The sequence below is a fragment of the Rutidosis leptorrhynchoides genome, chromosome 2 (genome assembly GCF_046630445.1).
Source record: "Rutidosis leptorrhynchoides isolate AG116_Rl617_1_P2 chromosome 2, CSIRO_AGI_Rlap_v1, whole genome shotgun sequence".
Classification (NCBI taxonomy): domain Eukaryota; kingdom Viridiplantae; phylum Streptophyta; class Magnoliopsida; order Asterales; family Asteraceae; genus Rutidosis; species Rutidosis leptorrhynchoides.
The window spans coordinates 403,782,865-403,800,969 of NC_092334.1; the positions used below are offsets into that span (position 1 = coordinate 403,782,865).

General features: G+C 31.8%; 1 non-coding gene and 1 pseudogene across 1 annotated transcript; one reads left to right on the forward strand and one right to left on the reverse strand.

The window, feature by feature from the left end:
• The first annotated feature begins 3,891 nt into the window (after window positions 1-3,891).
• The window catches only part of LOC139889115 (U-box domain-containing protein 14-like), a 38,825-nt pseudogene continuing 24,611 nt past the window's right edge, over window positions 3,892-18,105 (forward strand).
• On the reverse strand, window positions 10,450-10,556 carry LOC139894800 (small nucleolar RNA R71). The gene has a single exon (XR_011775282.1). It is a non-coding gene; the product is annotated as a small nucleolar RNA R71 (small nucleolar RNA).

The following is an 18,105-nucleotide window of genomic DNA, read 5'->3' on the forward strand; positions in this document are numbered from 1 at the left end:
TATCGATGCAGATAGCAATATAGAGACACGGGAGAATTAGAAACACTATAAACACAAGAGTATAGTAGAAGTAAATAGATTCTTCTGGTGGTAGATGAAAAAGAAGAATGACAGATATAAAAGTTAGGAGTATATCAAGAATCAGGACTGGATGAAGCATATTGATGAATGCTTTAAATTAAGAATCAAGGGAGAAAGAATAGAAGGTGTGAGTCGTGGAAAATAAGGAAACGAAGGGGTGAATTTATAGTGAAATATCCGACAGAGCAATCGAAACAGATTATTTCATATAATCAAAGAAGATCCTGATTTCCTTAATCACCAAAGAACCAAATCTTATTACGTAAGATTCTCTTTAAATCCCTTAAATCCCGAAAATCAATCATAACTACGTCATCGGTTAAGACGAATATATTTTACTCATCTCACTCTTTTACGATAGTCTCATTTATATTCTTCGCATAATCGAATCGTTTTATCTACATTACTCAATGATGATAAAACTCCATGATCACCTTATATTTTTCATGAAAACCTTCTTATTGTTATCCATAACAACCTCTATCAAATTTCGGGGACGAAATTTCTTTAACGGGTAGGTACTGTAATGACCCGGAATTTTTTGACCAAATTATACTTATGAGATTAATATTTACATAAATTAAACCATACCAACATGATAAGCAATCCAAATTGTTGAGACTTGTATTTTTGAAAAGAGTTTTACACAACGTTTGACCGTCCAATATGACCGATGATATCACGAACTATATAACATACGATAATTATACGTTTGTGTATATATATGTATTTATATATATTTAACATGATCTAAGGATGGTTTAACATCTCATTGTGTACTAATGACAATGAGTTATAAGTATATTTTGAAACTACTAACTTAAGTTTTCAAAACGATAACTATACGTAACATTCTTTGATATATATACTTATAATCTATAATGCTTATACATGTATTGTATATATAATGTATTTAATCACTTTTTAAGGACTTAAATACATAAAATAATATAAGTATATTCACAAAAGATAGCTATATTTGAATTCTCATTCCGTTTCCTCAAGATTTCTATACGTATATCTAGGGTATATGTACCCGTATCATACCCAGCTTCTATACGTATTTACTATTGGTATATACACATCAAATCAACATCCTAATCAACATTATTACTGCCCTAGATATGAGGTAACTAGAATTTGTCAAGTAGTATGAATTATTAGTAAGAAAACAAAATTAGGAATCCTTTTCTTTCTTTATAAACTAAAAACGTTTTTATAAATGAACACCATTTCTTCACTCCATTTTCTCATACCTACACCCTCATTTCTCTCTCAAAATACTCCTAACTTCATACTTGATCATCTCCAAGCATTTTCCCCATCATTTAGCTTCAATTACAAGCCTTAAACACCATAAGAAAACTCTTTCAAGAACATATCAAAATAACCACCCATTTGAAGAAGTTTACTTCCAACCTTTTGATCTAACTCCACCACTCTTTGATTCCAAGATTATTTTTTATCTTTTGTAGTAACTTTGTCCAAGTAACTTGAGGTAGTAACCTTGTTCATAATCTTATTCAATTCATATTCATATAGCTATCTTATTTTGTGGTATAAAATTTTAACAACAAGAACATAGTTTGAATGATTTCAAACTTGTTCGCAAACTTAATAGATCCTTGTAACTTGACTTTTAAAACACTTCAAGACCTGTAATATATCATAATGATATGCTAACCTAACAAGATATAACTTGGTTTTACAAAGAACATCTTAAAAACTGAATCTACGTCGTCGGAGTGCAACCGGGGGCTGTTTTGGGTTGGATAATTAAAAAACATCTTGAACCTTGAATTGGAAGTTCATGTTCTGGAAAAATGATATATCTTATGAATATGTTAACACATAAAAATTTCATGGTTTAACTCAAAGTGTAAGTATTTTTAGAAAAATGATCATTAAATGTTGTTTTTATGATGGAAAATCATCACTTTCATAAGTTTCACCAAAGTTTGACCTATAACCTATGATTTCGAATACAAACTAAGGTATTTTCAGTTCATATTCTTAAAATTTGACTCGATCCAAGGAAGTGGCAAGTTGAACCAACAAAAACGGAGTTGTAATGAAAAAACTACGACTAAAACAAGATTGGGTATCCGAAGCTAGTTTAGCTACGAAAATATTTGGAGAAAAAGTAAATTAATCATATCTTTTCTAATTAATATGATATTTTATATATAATTAATTATGATTTGATTTTATATATTTCAGGACCACCCGTAAACAACACGAGAAGATTAATCACAAGACCTCATGATTGTACGCAACACGTCATTTGACAACACGGTACTTTATGTACGCAACACGTCATTTGACAACATGGTACCATGGGTCGATATTAATTCTGATCAATACGAATACGATGGGGTCTTTATTTATTTTATTTAAGCAACTAATTGTGGACCACTAATATCGGACTGCTAACTACGGACTAAGAAAATATTAAAAGTATTAAAAGTATATATATATATGTAACGATTACTTAAAAAGAAAATATGTTGATATATTATATATATGGTTAGGTTCGTTATATCTATCAGAGACCAAGTCGAATTAAATACCTTCAAGGCAAAAGTGAGTTTCATTTGCTCCCTTTTTAATTGCTTTTGCAATATATATTTTTGGGCTGAGAATACATGCGCTGCTTTTATAAATGTTTACAAAATAGACACAGGTACTTAAAAATATATTCTACGTTGAGTTGTACCACTGGCATATTTCCATGTAGCTTGGTAACTACTATTTACATGGGTATTGTAAACGCGAATCCTGTTGATAGATCTATCGGGCCTGACAACCCCAACCGGACTGGACGACCAGTATTCAACGGTTGCACAGTACTTCGTTTTGGTGACTACACTTGGTACGGTGTAGTGAGATTTCATAATAAAGGGAATATGCGACGTTGATTAAATGTTAAGTATGGTTACCAAGTGCTCAACCACTTAGAATGCTTTACATACACTTGCGAGTGTATTATGTTTATGATTATGAAATCTTGTGGTCTATTAACATATTGAAATGATTGTTATGATAAACCTATGAACTCACCAACCTTTTGGTTGACACTTTAAAGCATGTTTATTCTCAGGTACGAATTAAGTCTTCCGCTGTGCATTTGCTCAATATAAGGACATTACTTGGAGCCGATCATCGCAATGGGACCAAATGTTGATGACTTCGTCCAGGTGGATTAGGACGGGTCCTTTCACGTTACCTGTATATCCAGAATAGCTAGTGAAATGCTATGAGTCCAGTAGTGCGGGTAAGGGGGCGCTATGTAGATAGCGCGACTGGTTCGTACTTAGATACCGAAAATAGTATGTGTGTAACTTCCCAAAAAACCAGCCCCTTGCCTTGTGATTCGAGTCTGTTATTTATAGCTACAGTGTTGTTCGTTTATTGGAGCGACGTGTTCCACATTGCTTTCTTTTCTGCACTACCTGATCATTCCATAGAGGGGACCAGGGAACAATACTATTACCTTTTTCGCTAGCTGTCGGCCATTGTACAGAGATCGTGGTAAGTACAGGACACGTCATCTTTATGCAGCGCATCATCATCAAGCTGGCACCCCCTAGCGCACATTTACTTATGCCAGAAGTGCTATAGCGTGGAGGATATGCACATGGTGCAAGTGTGATGCGCAACACGAGCCAATCGGGTATGCGTATCATTAATACTGTATCCGTACACATTCACATTGTCCTGTAAACCCTAATTTAAAAATCACTAAAGTCGAACCAACCGAACATTTCAAAATTTCGGCAACACACACACTTTCAAGTTACGATTCTGATGATGAAAACCGAAATCCATTCGAATTATTCATACATAGGACGTAATTTTGATGATTCCACCGTTTTCAGTGATTGCAATAGCGACCGATCAGGTAAATTTCCGACGACGTCATCACAAAGCCGCCGTCTACTCTCTTGTGCCACTGATAACGCCGATGACCTAATCGCACAGCTCGTCTCCGGTTTGGAATCGAATACTATCGATGATCAAAAACAAGCAGCAATGGTGCTCCGATTACTAGCGAAGAACAAACTGGAAAACTGATTGAAAATAGCACGTGCAGGCGCAATTAAATCGTTGATTTCGTTAATTTCATTTTTCGATCTATAGTTACAAGAGTACGGAGTAACCGACTTTTAAATCTATCATTATGAGATGAAAATAAAGAGCTATTAGCTTGTTCCGGTTCAATCAAACTGTTACTAAACTCATTAAAAAACGGTACATCAACCGCTAAAGAAAATGTGGCATATGTGTTACTACGTTTATCGCAATTAGAATAAAATAAAATCGTAATTGGACAATTAGGTGCGATTACGTTACTAATAAACCTTCTAGAAACAGGAAGTATTCATGGTAAAAAAGACGCATCAACCGCTTTATATTCGTTGTGTTCGGTGAAAGAGAATAAGTTAAGAGCGGTTCAGGCAGGGATTATGAAATCGTTAGTTGAATTAATGGCAGATTTGGTGTCGAATATGGTGGATAAATCGACGTTTGTTATGAGTATTTTGGTGACGATTGTGGAAGCGATAGTTTCGTTGGTGGACGAAGGAGGAGTTCCGGTTCTGGTGGAGCTAATTGAGGTTGGATCGCAACGGCAGAAGGAGATTGCGGTGGCGATATTGTTGCAAGTTTGTGCTGGAAGCGTGGTGTACCGGAATATGGGGCGCAAGAGGGTGCTATTCCGCCGCTTGTTGCACTGTCGCAGTCTGGTACTAATCGTGCTAAACAAAAGGTAATTAACTTTAGTACTTGTATTATTTTTATATTTTCACTACCGTAGTACAGTAGTAAATTTTATTTATTTTTATTTTTATTTTTATTATTAAAATAATACTCCATCTTTCTCGTATTAATAGTCCACAGACAAAAAATAAATAAAAAATAAATCGTTTAAGAAAATGTAATAAAAATACTGTATTTTTTTCTTAATTTCTAGTTTTACCCTTTATCTTTTCTTATCCCAAAACTGAATACTGAACTATTAATATGGATAGAGAGAGTAATATATTAGTATTATTTTATTATATTATTTTTTGAACGGGAATGTATCGAACGAAGATGATCTTCACACACCACTTTTTGATTCATATATACTTGGCCTTCAAAAGTTACAATTATACTTCTGAATTAATCTACGGAGTTAAACTTATATTATTATTCTAAATATAATTAATTAAGAGCATAAATGTATAATAGATAATTAGGTGTAAATGGATCAAAAAATTATATGTGAGGATCACCTCCCTATATCAAATGCTATATTTAATTATTATTATTATACTATGTTATAAAAACTCCGAAGAGTAAAGAAGTAATCAAGTAGTTTGTGTCAGTTTAGTTTAGTTTTTTGTTTTGATATGTCATTTGATAGTTAGTTATAGGCACATTGTGATGGTTCTTGATTTTTTGATATTGTCCTGGGATCGGTTGTGATACGATTTGCTTAAAGCTCTGGCTTAGTTAGCTTTTGCTTTTTGGTGAGTGTTGAAAGGACCCGTTCATATCGATTATAAACGATTCATCTCAATTGATTTCATTGCGAGGTATTGACCTCTATATGATACATTTTACAAACATTGCATTCGTTGAAAGATAACTCATTTCAAAATATAACCTTTCGATACAAATGATATATGATTCTCCTAATATGAATGACTAATCTTTTATAACAGTCTTTTTAAACTCAATGACTTGAATGCAATGTCTTTTGAAATATGCCATGAACGACTCCAAGTAATATTGCTAAATTGAGCAAATGCATAGCGGAAGATTTCTTTCGTATCTGAGAATAAACATGCATAAAAATGTCAACCAAAAGGTTGGTGAGTTCATAGGTTTATCATAATCATTCATTTCCATAATTTTAATAGACCACAAGATTTTCATTTTTCATAAATAACCTTACACTCACAAGTGTAGAAAAATCATTCGTATGATGAACACCTGGTAACCGACATTAACATAATGCATATAGAATATCTCTCGCATACTCGCAAGTATACTATATATTGGCAATCGCAATCACCATTTAAATCGAAGTACTAAAGCATTCCAAATTCCAGAATGGGGTTTGTTAGGCCCATAGATCTATCTTTAGGATTCGCGTCAATTAGGGGCCATTTTTTTAATTCTTAGGTTACCAGACTTGAAGGGGCGATATTCGGTTTAATAATCCAACCATAGAATGTAGTTTTAAGTACTTGTGTCTATTTCGTCAAACATTTATAAAAGCAGCGCATGTATTCTCAGTCTCAAAAATATATATTGCAAAAGCATTTAAAAAGGGAGTAAATGAAACTCACAATACTGTATTTTGTAGTAAAAATACATATGACGATATTGAACAATGCAGGGTTGGCCTTGGATTCAAGAACCTATATCAATTATATATATTAACACATTGTAATTGATAGTGCTCCAAATGAATATATATTTAGGCACAATATCCTTCCAATATGTAAAGCTTTTAGTTGCAATTGTTCTATTTTTATGTATTATTCGTTTAAATAAATAAGTGCAAAGACAAAAGAAGAAAACGACGATTTGAAGATGCAAATGACCAAAAAGCTCAAATGTACAAGATATAATTCAAGTGGTTCAATTTATTGATGAGAAACGTCTCAAAATTACAAGAGTACGAGCCGCAAAACGCAAAGTACAAGATATTAAATAGTACGCAAGGACGTTCGAAAATCCGGAACCGGGACATGAACCAACTATCAACGCGCGACGCAGCGGAGCTAAAATTACAAGTTAACTATGCACATAAATATAATATAATATATAAATAATTCTTAAAATTATATATATATATATATATATATATATTATATTATATTATGTATTAAAAACCGTCGGTAAACTAGAAAACAAAGTTATGTGAGCTGGATCAGAGGGCCATGCGATCGCATGGCCAGAAGGAACAAAATCCATGCGATCGCATGAGCATCAGAATCTGGCCAAGTGCTATAAAAGGCGACGAATTCTGCACGAAATATACACCTCTTTTTCATTTCCTTTCTTTCTGTAAACAATATAATATATATATTATTAATTATAATTTTAATTTTAATTTAAGTTAATAATAATAAGGTTATTGTAAGAATGTTTTACGGGTTTTAAGTCGAAATTCTGTCCGTGTAAAGCTACGCGATTAATCACCACTGTAAGCTATGTTCTTCCTTTTTAAATTAATGTCTCGTAACTAAGTTATTATTATGCTTATTTGAGCCAAAGTAATCATGATGTTAGACTAATATTAAAACGGGGTTATTAGATTTTGTACCATAATTAAGGTTTGGACAAAAGACCGACACTTGTGGAAATTGGACTATGACTATTAATAGATAAGGGGTATTATCTAATTGAGCGACAACTCATTGGAACCTATCAAACCTATCTTCAAATTAGTTAATCTAATAATTATTAAAATGATTATGTATGTCCTATTTAGTGACATTTATACAACATCTTTTACGATCATTTAATTAATTATTCGGGTTGGGTAATTAATTATTCATTCTGATCAAGTGGGTAAATTAATATTCATATCTCATTAAAACAGGGGTGGATTACATACAAGAAAAATTGGTGTAATTGTTAACAAAGTATTAAAACCTTAGATTACGCGAAGTTGATAACCTGGTGTAATTATTAACAAAGTATTAAAACCTTGTTACAGTTCGAATCCCTAATTAGTTGGAATATTTGACTTCGGGAATAAGGTTAATTTGACGAGCATTTTATAATTATGACCGATGGACTATTATGGACAAAAATCAAATAGGTATCAAATAATCCATGACAAAGGACAATTAACCCGGGTAATAAATTAAAATCAACACGTTGAACATCATGATTACGAAGTTTAAATAAGCATAATACTTTTATTTTATATTTCATCGTACTTTTATTTACTGTCATTTTAATTACTGCAATTTACTTTATCGCAATTTAAATTCTGTCATTTATATTATCGTCATTTATCTTTACGTTTTATTTAAAATCGACAAACCGGTCATTAAACGATAAAAACCCCCCTTTTTATAATAATAATAATATTATTTATACAAATATAGTTTTAAAAATATAGCGTTAAACTTGGCTAGCTCCCTGCGGAACGAACCGGACTTACTAAAAACTACACTATTGTACAATTAGGTACACTGCCTATAAGTGTTGTAGAAAGGTTTAGGTATATCCACTCTATAAATAAATAAAACTTGTATCATATTTCGCCGTATTTCATATTAAAAATAATACTATTTCGTATACACCTCTGCACACATCAAGTATTTTTGGCGCCGCTGCCGGGGAAAAACAACGCCGAAAGCAAAACGCTATAAAAAAGATTTTTTAATTTACTTTTGTAAAAATACATTTTAATTATCAAATATATAAAAACAAGAAAAAGAAAAATATATATATATATATATATATATATATATATATATATATATATATATATATATATATATATATACATATATATATATATATATATTACTATATATTTTTACGTTTTTTTTTTTAAATTAAAAAGTTTGTATTTTCTTTTATTTACAAAAACTAATAGGTAGTTTTTAAAATATAAGTTTTTATTTATATAAATATTTTTTTTATAAAATATTAAAACAGAAAAAAAAAATAGAGTAAAAGTAAACGGGCTACACTGTAGCGGCCCAAACTTTCAGCCTGTATTCGAAGCCATGCGATCGCATGAGCACAAGGCAGCAAACCCATGCGACCGCATGGGTTGACTGGACAGGTCTGAATCCTCATCATAATTACGCAGTAGGTTATTATTATTATTAATTATTATTATTATTAAACTCTAATTAGGGTTAATTATTATATTATTTAGTTTTAGTTTTTAATTAATTTGTATTTTAAGTTATAATTAGTTTTATTAATATAATAAATTACTTTTATAAATTACATAATATAAAAATAATATTTTTATAAAAAATTGTATTTTTATAACTTTAAGCCTATTTTTATATTTTGTATATTTTTTTTAATCGTTAAAGCGTACTTTTATAATTTTTCGTTCGTAATTAGTTTGTAGCTTAGTATTTTGCCGTAGTATCTCTAGATTTTTAGGCTTTGCCGTAAAATCCCTTAAGTGCTTTTTCTTTAGATTAAGATTTAGGTGCTTTAGAATTTTGCGACGCCGTTTTAAGATTTTAGTACCTTTTAAGTTATTGCCATTTTGGACATAGAATTTCTTTTTAGCTTTAATTCCTTTAGACGCAACTTTTTAGATTTAGTTTTGAGAATTTTAAGTTTCGACGTTTTTCTTTCTTATTTTTTTATTTTTTATTTATTTTTCGACCTTTTATTTTTCGACGTTTTTCGACGCGCTCTTTTTCTTTCTTATTTCTCGACGCTCTAGTTTTTAGGACATAGAATTTTCTATTTCTTCTATAAAATTTCAAAACGAAAAATTATTTTAAGCGGTTAAATTGATAGACATCCAAAATTTTCTGGTTCGTAGTAATAGTTAGATTTGTTTGTGGCGAGTTGTGGGCTTCCGATTTAAAGGGTCCTGGCTGCCTGCTGCATCTATTGGCTATTCGAAACGTGGGCAAAATCAGAAAAGTCTATTAATTTGATAGCTTTAATAATTTTTATCTTTATAACTAATAGGATATTCAGTGAATGCACAGAGCAAAAAGTTCACCACCTTTCATATGTTCACAACCTGTAACTCGATCAAGACATCAAGCCAATATTATCGCCGTTGATTTTTCTTTAGAATCATCATCTAGTCAAACAAGTACTCCAACTCAAAATTCTGATAATCCATTTTTTGAACCCGACTTCAAAATTGAAAACCCGGAGGATATTCAAGGACAATTCCAAGATCCCGAACCACTAATCATTCCTCCTGAACCACAAACCGTTAAATCAGAATCCTCTAGTGATTCGTATTCAACAAATTCAATTATGGAAGTATCGGAACCTCTAAGTATGGAAGACCGAATGAGAGCCACACGCACTGGCCAAGGTCACACCATTATTAAGCCAGACATCAATGCGCCAGATTATGAAATCAAAGGACAAATCCTACACATGGTAACTAATCAATGCCAATATAGTGGTACGCCAAAAGAAGATCCAAACGAACATCTTCGAACCTTTAATAGGATCTGTACTCTATTCAAAATTAGAGAAGTTGAGGATGAACAGATCTATCTCATGTTATTTCCCTGGACTTTAAAGGGAGAAGCCAAAGATTCGTTAGAATCGTTACCTGAAGGGGCGATTGATACATGGGATGTTTTAGTTAAAAAATTTCTTAAACAATTCTTTCCGGCATCTAAAGCCGTGAGACTTCAAGGAGAAATTGTTACGTTCATGCAAAAGTCAAATGAAACATTATATGAGGCATGGACAAGATTTAGAAAGTTGTTGAGAGGATGTCCTCAGCACGGTTTAGACACTTATCAAATAGTACAAATATTCTACCAAGGTGTCGACGTTGCTACACGAAAAGACATCGACATAGCAGCTGGTGGTTCCATTATGAAGAAAACCGCAACTGAAGCTTACAAAATTATTGATAACACAGCATCCCACTCACATGAGTGGCACCAGGAAAAAGATATTTTTCGTTCATCTAAAGTGGCTAGAGCCGATTCTAGCCATGACTTTGATTCTGTTTCCACAAAAATAGATGCTTTCGAGAGACGAATAGAAAAGATGAATAAAGATATTCACGCAATACGAGTCAGTTGTGAGCAATGCGGTGGACCACACTTAATGAAAGATTGTCACATTGAACAAACGATTGAACAACGAGAGAATGTTTCCTACATGAACCAAAGGCCGGGAAATAATTATCAGAATAATTATCTACTGCCAAGGCCAAACTTCAATCGAAATCAAAACATTCTTTACAATCCAAATGGACCCAACAATAACTCGTACAACCAACAAGGTCCTAATAACCAACCAACTCAAAACAATACTTTCAATCAACAAAGACCTAGCTTGTATAAACCACCACAACAAACCGAAGAGAAAAAGCTAAATCTGGAAGAAATGATTTTAAAGCTAATGGAATCTCAAACACAATTTATTACAACTCAAACCCAAATGAATGAGAGGTTTGATCAGTAATTAAGAACTCAACAAGCTTTCATTTTGAATCTAGAAAAACACGTAGGTACTCTTGCTAGCATGATGAGTGAGAGGGAACAAGGAAAGCTACCGAGTAATACTGAAGTAAATCCTCGGTATGAGAATGTTAATATGGTATCAACGAATTCTGAAAAACCAGCTTCAAAAGATGGGAAGGTTTTAGATGTGAGTAACAATGAAGAAGTTACAACACCACCACCCCCCGAGTATGTAAAGCCAGTGGTGGTACCATACAGACCACCCATCCCGTTTCCAAGAAAAGGAGTTGAGTATGAGCAAGTAATAGGTAATAAAGTTTGTGATACCTCTGGAAAGAAGAAGAAGAATAAAAAAGTGCAAGAAACAAAAACCATAAAAGTAAACCCGGTGAAGACAGTTCCACCAAAACCTCCACCCAGGTTGGGCGATCCAGGTGAATTTATTGTTCCTTGTCTACTTAGTTATTGTGTCATGTATGATGCACTAGCAGATTTAGGTGCGAGTGTGAGTGTTATGCCTCTTTCATTATATAAGAGATTAGGAGTAGGTGAGTTAAGTCCAACAGAGATGAGTGTTCGACTCTTTGATCAAACCATTAAGCACCCAGTTAGAATTGCTGACAACCTACCCGTTCAAGTGGGTAATTTAACCTTTTTAGTCGAATTTATTGTCATTGACATAGAAGAAGACTCAAACATTCCTCTAATTTTAGGTCGACCATTCTTAGCGTCCACCGGGGCGTTATTTGATGTAAGAAAAGCTAGAATGACACTTAGTAATGATGAAAAATCAATCACCTTTGTGAGTCGAAAGTCTAAATCTCCACCAACCAAAACCGTTGAACCAACAAAAACAATTGGTAAGAACCATATTGTTTTACCAACTCCAACGGTAGTGCTTAACAATAATAAAACGCCTAAATGTGGGGAAGATGAAGTGACACCTAATGATGACTTGATAACAAAAAACCCCGTTGTTGATACGAAATTAAATGACTCCGTTATTAATAGTTCAATGAAGAAACTTACTAAACGGATTTGCGATGCTAGAACCAAGGGGAACTTTAAGTTATGTAACCGGTTAGTATCTAATCTATCGCCTAAAGAAAAGGCAAAACTAGTTGAATTTGTGGAAATTACACAGGAATCCGACCAGTGGCTTAAAGCAAAAGTCACAGATATGCAAGTTGACTATGGTCCAAAAGAAATTGACAATGAAGTTAATCACAATTTCGACACCACAGCAACCTAAGTGTGGGGAGATTCAAATGTTCTAAAAAGAAAACATTGTCTAGAGTTAGTTGTTCTATTCTCGTGTAGTTCCGAGAGTGGAATCCGATTGGTCTTTTCCACTAGCAGACACTAAAGAACTAGTTTTCTCCCCCATTCTGAATTTTTGTTTTGTAGGTTTTATATTAAATTAATACGAATTTTTAAATTAAATTTTTGTGTGATTTAAAAAAAACAAAAATTACTTTATTGCATTAAGTTTAAAAAAAATGATTTCTAAAATTTATCGTAAGTTGAAGACTAGGTCATGGAACCGAAATTGCTTTACCCGAGGGCGGGGCGAAAATTTTTTTTATCATTATTTTTAATTTTATTGATCTAATGTATACCAAAAAAATTAAAAAAAACCCAAAAATCTTTGCTTTTAAAACAATCGCTTTAAAAACGACAAATTTTAAATTTTGTCGAGGGACGAACTAAGTAAACATACCGAAACTACCTAAAGTAAAAGGAAACAAAATTTTAAAAATCACTCATTTAAATTGTTTTAATGAATAAAGGTTTTATAAAAAAAAATATATATATTATATATATGTTTGTAGTTTATCTTATGTACAAAACAGGGTAAAACAGCGCATTTTCAAAGATTGACATTAAAGTTCAGCAAAAACTACTAATTTTGACGATAAGATGCAAAACATATGTGAAATTACAACAAAAGGAATGAACGATGAGGCGCGCCATCTATCATTCGACGACCTTAGTAATTACAAACTAGGTATTTTTAATCACTTTTCTACACTAATCACCCTCATGAATTTATAATTATAGTCTGATTTCATGCAAATGAGGGCATTGCATGATATCAAGTGTGGGGAAGGGTTATAAATTCTCTCGGGTTTACACTTAGTTTAATTGCCAAATTTTGTGAAAATTTGAAAAAATTTCAACTAAATGAATTCAAAATCATGTTTATACATATTTATGAACGATAAAACTAGGTGTTAATGCCGAAATTATTGTTACCTCGGAGAGAACATAAATGGAGAAACAACCCATAACGTTAGAATTCATATAAAATGGAATAGAGGAGAATAAAAAGGAAAAGAAAAGAATAAATAAAAGCTAAGTGTGGGAAGAATTTACCAAGTTATTTAAAACACATATCACATATTTGGTACAGATTATTGCAGGTACTTTTGCTTTGGACTAAACTAATCAGTTTTACCCGATTTATTGTAATACCTTTGAAAGAATAGATGGATCTACACGATGAATCAATTCCATCATTAAAAGAAAGTAAAGTCTTCCGAAAAAAGACACGCGCTTCTTGATTTAGGTCAAGAAGTTGTCGTCCATACCAGCTGTAGGTTGACGAAAAATCTTGAAAAGTCATCTCTAAAATCAGCAGGAAATCCACGGACCTCAGCATCAAACAGGGTCGCCAAGTGGTCAGACTTATCTTAACCATGAGAGGATCTGTCTCGTAAAATGGGGAGGGCGCCGTGCAAATTAGCTTGATAAGACTAATGAATCAGACCCCAGTAAGGATAACCTCCTTAAAGATTAAAAATCAGCTTTTAAGCCAGATATTACTCAATCCTTGATATTGACCTTAAAGATTGAGAATTACAAACTCATGGAATTCGATGATATCTAAACTCGAGTTTGAACGAGAAAATATTTTGATCAAATTAAAACCGATTTGTTTTCTGAAAATCCATTTTCAATGCGTTCATTACCATTGAACGTAAAATCCTAGGAATTCACCTGGAATTCATTAGGTCACCTGAATCAAATCGGGTGTCAACCGTAAGAACGGTGGTTGCATAGCATGGTCGAAGACAGGACCTTGTGCCAGACTGAAAAACTATAGGGTGATCTTTACTATTGCTCCTACAAAGAATAGTAATTGCATCCGACCCGTTTTTGACCATAATTATCTGCATGTCATGGGACATTGCCTTAACAGTTGCTTGTTCAACGCTTTCCTTTACAACCGGATGGTAGTTTACAGAAAGGTAATATACGGAGCAAGTATACTGGACGTGTGCTTTCCTAATACAAGGTTAGCAAGTTGGTGACACAAAACCGCAAGTTTTGAAATAAAATTTTAAAATATGAAACCCACACAACCCACAAAAATATTTTACAAACACCGGTGAAGGGTTATTCCGGAAAACTTATCTAGGGTAAAAGCTAGATTGAATTTTCGAAAGATCAAATATTTTCATAAAGATCCAATTTCCTTAAAGGATCTAAATTTTTATGAGTCATGTGGGACTGTAAACTACATCGTTACTATCATTGTGTATACCGCTGTATCAAAATCACTGATGTATAAAGTGTGAGAATAAAAAAAAGTGATTCGAGTGAAGTGTGATTTTATTTCAAGTTATGTATTGCTTGAGGACAAGCAACGTTCAAGTGTGGGGATATTTGATAGTGCTCCAAATGAACATATATTTAGGCACAATATCCTTCCAATATGTAAAACTTTTAGTTGCAATTGTTCTATTTTTATGTAATATTCGTTTAAATAAATAAGTGCAAAGACAAAAGAAGAAAACGACGATTTGAAGACGCAAATGACCAAAAAGTTCAAATGTACAAGATATAATTCAAGTGGTTCAATTTATTGATGAGAAACGTCTCAAAATTACAAGAGTACGAGCCGCAAAACGCAAAGTACAAGATATTAAATAGTACGCAAGGACATTCGAAAATCCGAAACCGGGACATGAACCAACTATCAACGTGCGACGCAGCGGAGCTAAAATTACAAGTTAACTATGCACATAAATATAATATAATATATAAATAATTCTTAAAATTATATATATATATATATTATATTATATATTAAAAACCGTCGGCATACTAGAAAACAAAGTTATGTGAGCTGGATCAGAGGGCCATGCGATCGCATGGCCAAAAGGCACAAAATCCATGCGATCGCATAAGCATCAGAATCTGGCCAAGTGCTATAAAAGGTGACGAATTCTGCACGAAATATACACCTCTTTTTCATTTCCTTTCTTTCTGTAAACAATATAATATATATATTATTAATTTTAATTTTAATTTTAATTTAAGTTAATAATAATAAGGTTATTGTAAGAATGTTTTACGGGTTTTAAGTCGAAATTCTGTCCGTGTAACGCTACGCTATTAATCACCACTGTAAGCTATGTTCTTCCTTTTTAAATTAATGTCTCGTAACTAAGTTATTATTATGCTTATTTGAGCCAAAGTAATCGTGATGTTAGACTAAATATTAAGATGGGATTATTAGATTTTGTACCATAATTAAGGTTTGGACAAAAGACCGACACTTGTGGAAATTGGACTATGACTATTAATAGATAAGGGGTATTGTCTAATTGAGCGACAGCTCATTGGAACCTGTCGAACCTATCTTCAAATTAGTTAATCTAATAATTATTAAAATGATTATGTATGTCCTATTTAGTGACGTTTATACGACATCTTTCACGATTATTTAATTAATTATTCGGGTTGGGTAATTAATTATTCATTCTGATCAAGTGGGTAAATTAATATTCATATCTCATTAAAACAGGGGTGGATTACATACAAGGATGATTGGTGTAATTGTTAACAAAGTATTAAAACCTTGGATTACGCGCAGTCGATAACCTGGTGTAATTATTAACAAAGTATTAAAACCTTGTTACAGTTCGAATCCCTAATTAGTTGGAATATTTGACTTCGGAAATAAGGTTAATTTGACGAGCATTTTATAATTATGACCGATGGACTATTATGGACAAAAACCAAATAGGTATCAAATAATCCAGGACAAAGGACAATTAACCCGGGTAATAAATTAAAATCAACACGTCGAACATCATGATTACGAAAGTTTAAATAAGCATAATACTTTTATTTTATATTTCATCATACTTTTATTTACTTTCATTTTAATTACTGCAATTTACTTTATCGCAATTTAAATTCTGTCATTTATATTATCGTCATTTATCTTTACGCTTTATTTAAAATCGACAAACCGGTTATTAAACGGTAAAAACCCCCTTTTTATAATAATAATAATATTATTTATACAAATATAGTTTTAAAAATATAGCGTTAAACTTGGCTAGCTCCCTGCGGAACGAACCGGACTTACTAAAAACTACACTACTGTACGATTAGGTACACTGCCTATAAGTGTTGTAGCAAGGTTTAGGTATATCCACTCTATAAATAAATAAAACTTGTATCATATTTCGCCGTATTTCATATTAAAAATAATACTATTTCGTATACACCTCTGCACACATCACTAATCGAACAAATTTATATATATTATTATTAGTGATATAATTGTTATATTAATTATGGGTTTCATTAATAATTGAATTAACTATATTTATTTTATATACTTTAAATAAATAAATAAAATATATTAATATAATTATGTTATAGGTAATAATTATATTTTATATAAATACATTTGTTGTAATAGTAATAATAATACTAATGGTAATTTTAATAATACAAATAATGATAATAATAATAATAATAATAATAATAATAATAATAATAATAATAATAATAATAATAATAATAATAATAATAATAATAATAATAAAAATAATAATAATAATGTTAAAAATAATAATTTTAATGTTAAAAGTAATAATGATGATAATAATAATAATAATGTTAATAATAGTAATAACAATAATATTCATAATACTTAGTAATAGTAATACTAATAATAAAAATGATAAAAAAAATAATAATGATACGATAATAATAATAGGAATGGTAATAGTATTACTACCTCAAAGAAGTAGCCTTCAAAAAAAAATGCTAAGTCCGGGTTTGACCCCGCGACCTCCCGATAACATCATTAACCATTACGCTATGTGCTTCAATTCTGAAATAACTCCCAACTTAAATTGTTTTTAACTTTTACTTCTGCATTCTTCTTCTTCTTTTCTAAAAAAAAAATGCCCGAGCCCAGGCTTGAACTCGAGACCTCTCGCTTAAACACAACACCACTAAACCATTGCTCTACCCATTTGTTTCTGAATTATATGATACTTAATTTCTTTTAACTCTTTCAACTGTCTTCTTCAATATCATCATCATTATCTTAATATGAACCGAATCAATTTTCATAACCATATTATCATCATAGTCATATCTTAATCATATCATAATCATAAATCATGACCATGATCGTAAATCATAATCATAATCATAATTCATAATCATATTCGTATCATAATCATGAATCATGAATCATGATCATAATCATAAATCATAATCATCTCATCATGATCATCACTATCCTAATCATACGCCTTAAATATCATCATCAATATCATATATCATCTAACATCTTATACCATTCTCTTCATAACTCTAATCATAATCGTGCTCATTATCACATCGTGAATATCATCTATATCATTTATTCTTTCACCCTAATTATCAAAGTAATTATACTTATGAAATCACAACATTACATATTATGTTTCAATCGGCAGTTATTAACACGAGCAGGAAGGAAAGGAAACAGCAAACCAATCGGCCCAACTAGATACCTTAGATAATTCGGCCCAACAGCATATCAAACACGATCCCATACAAAATCAGT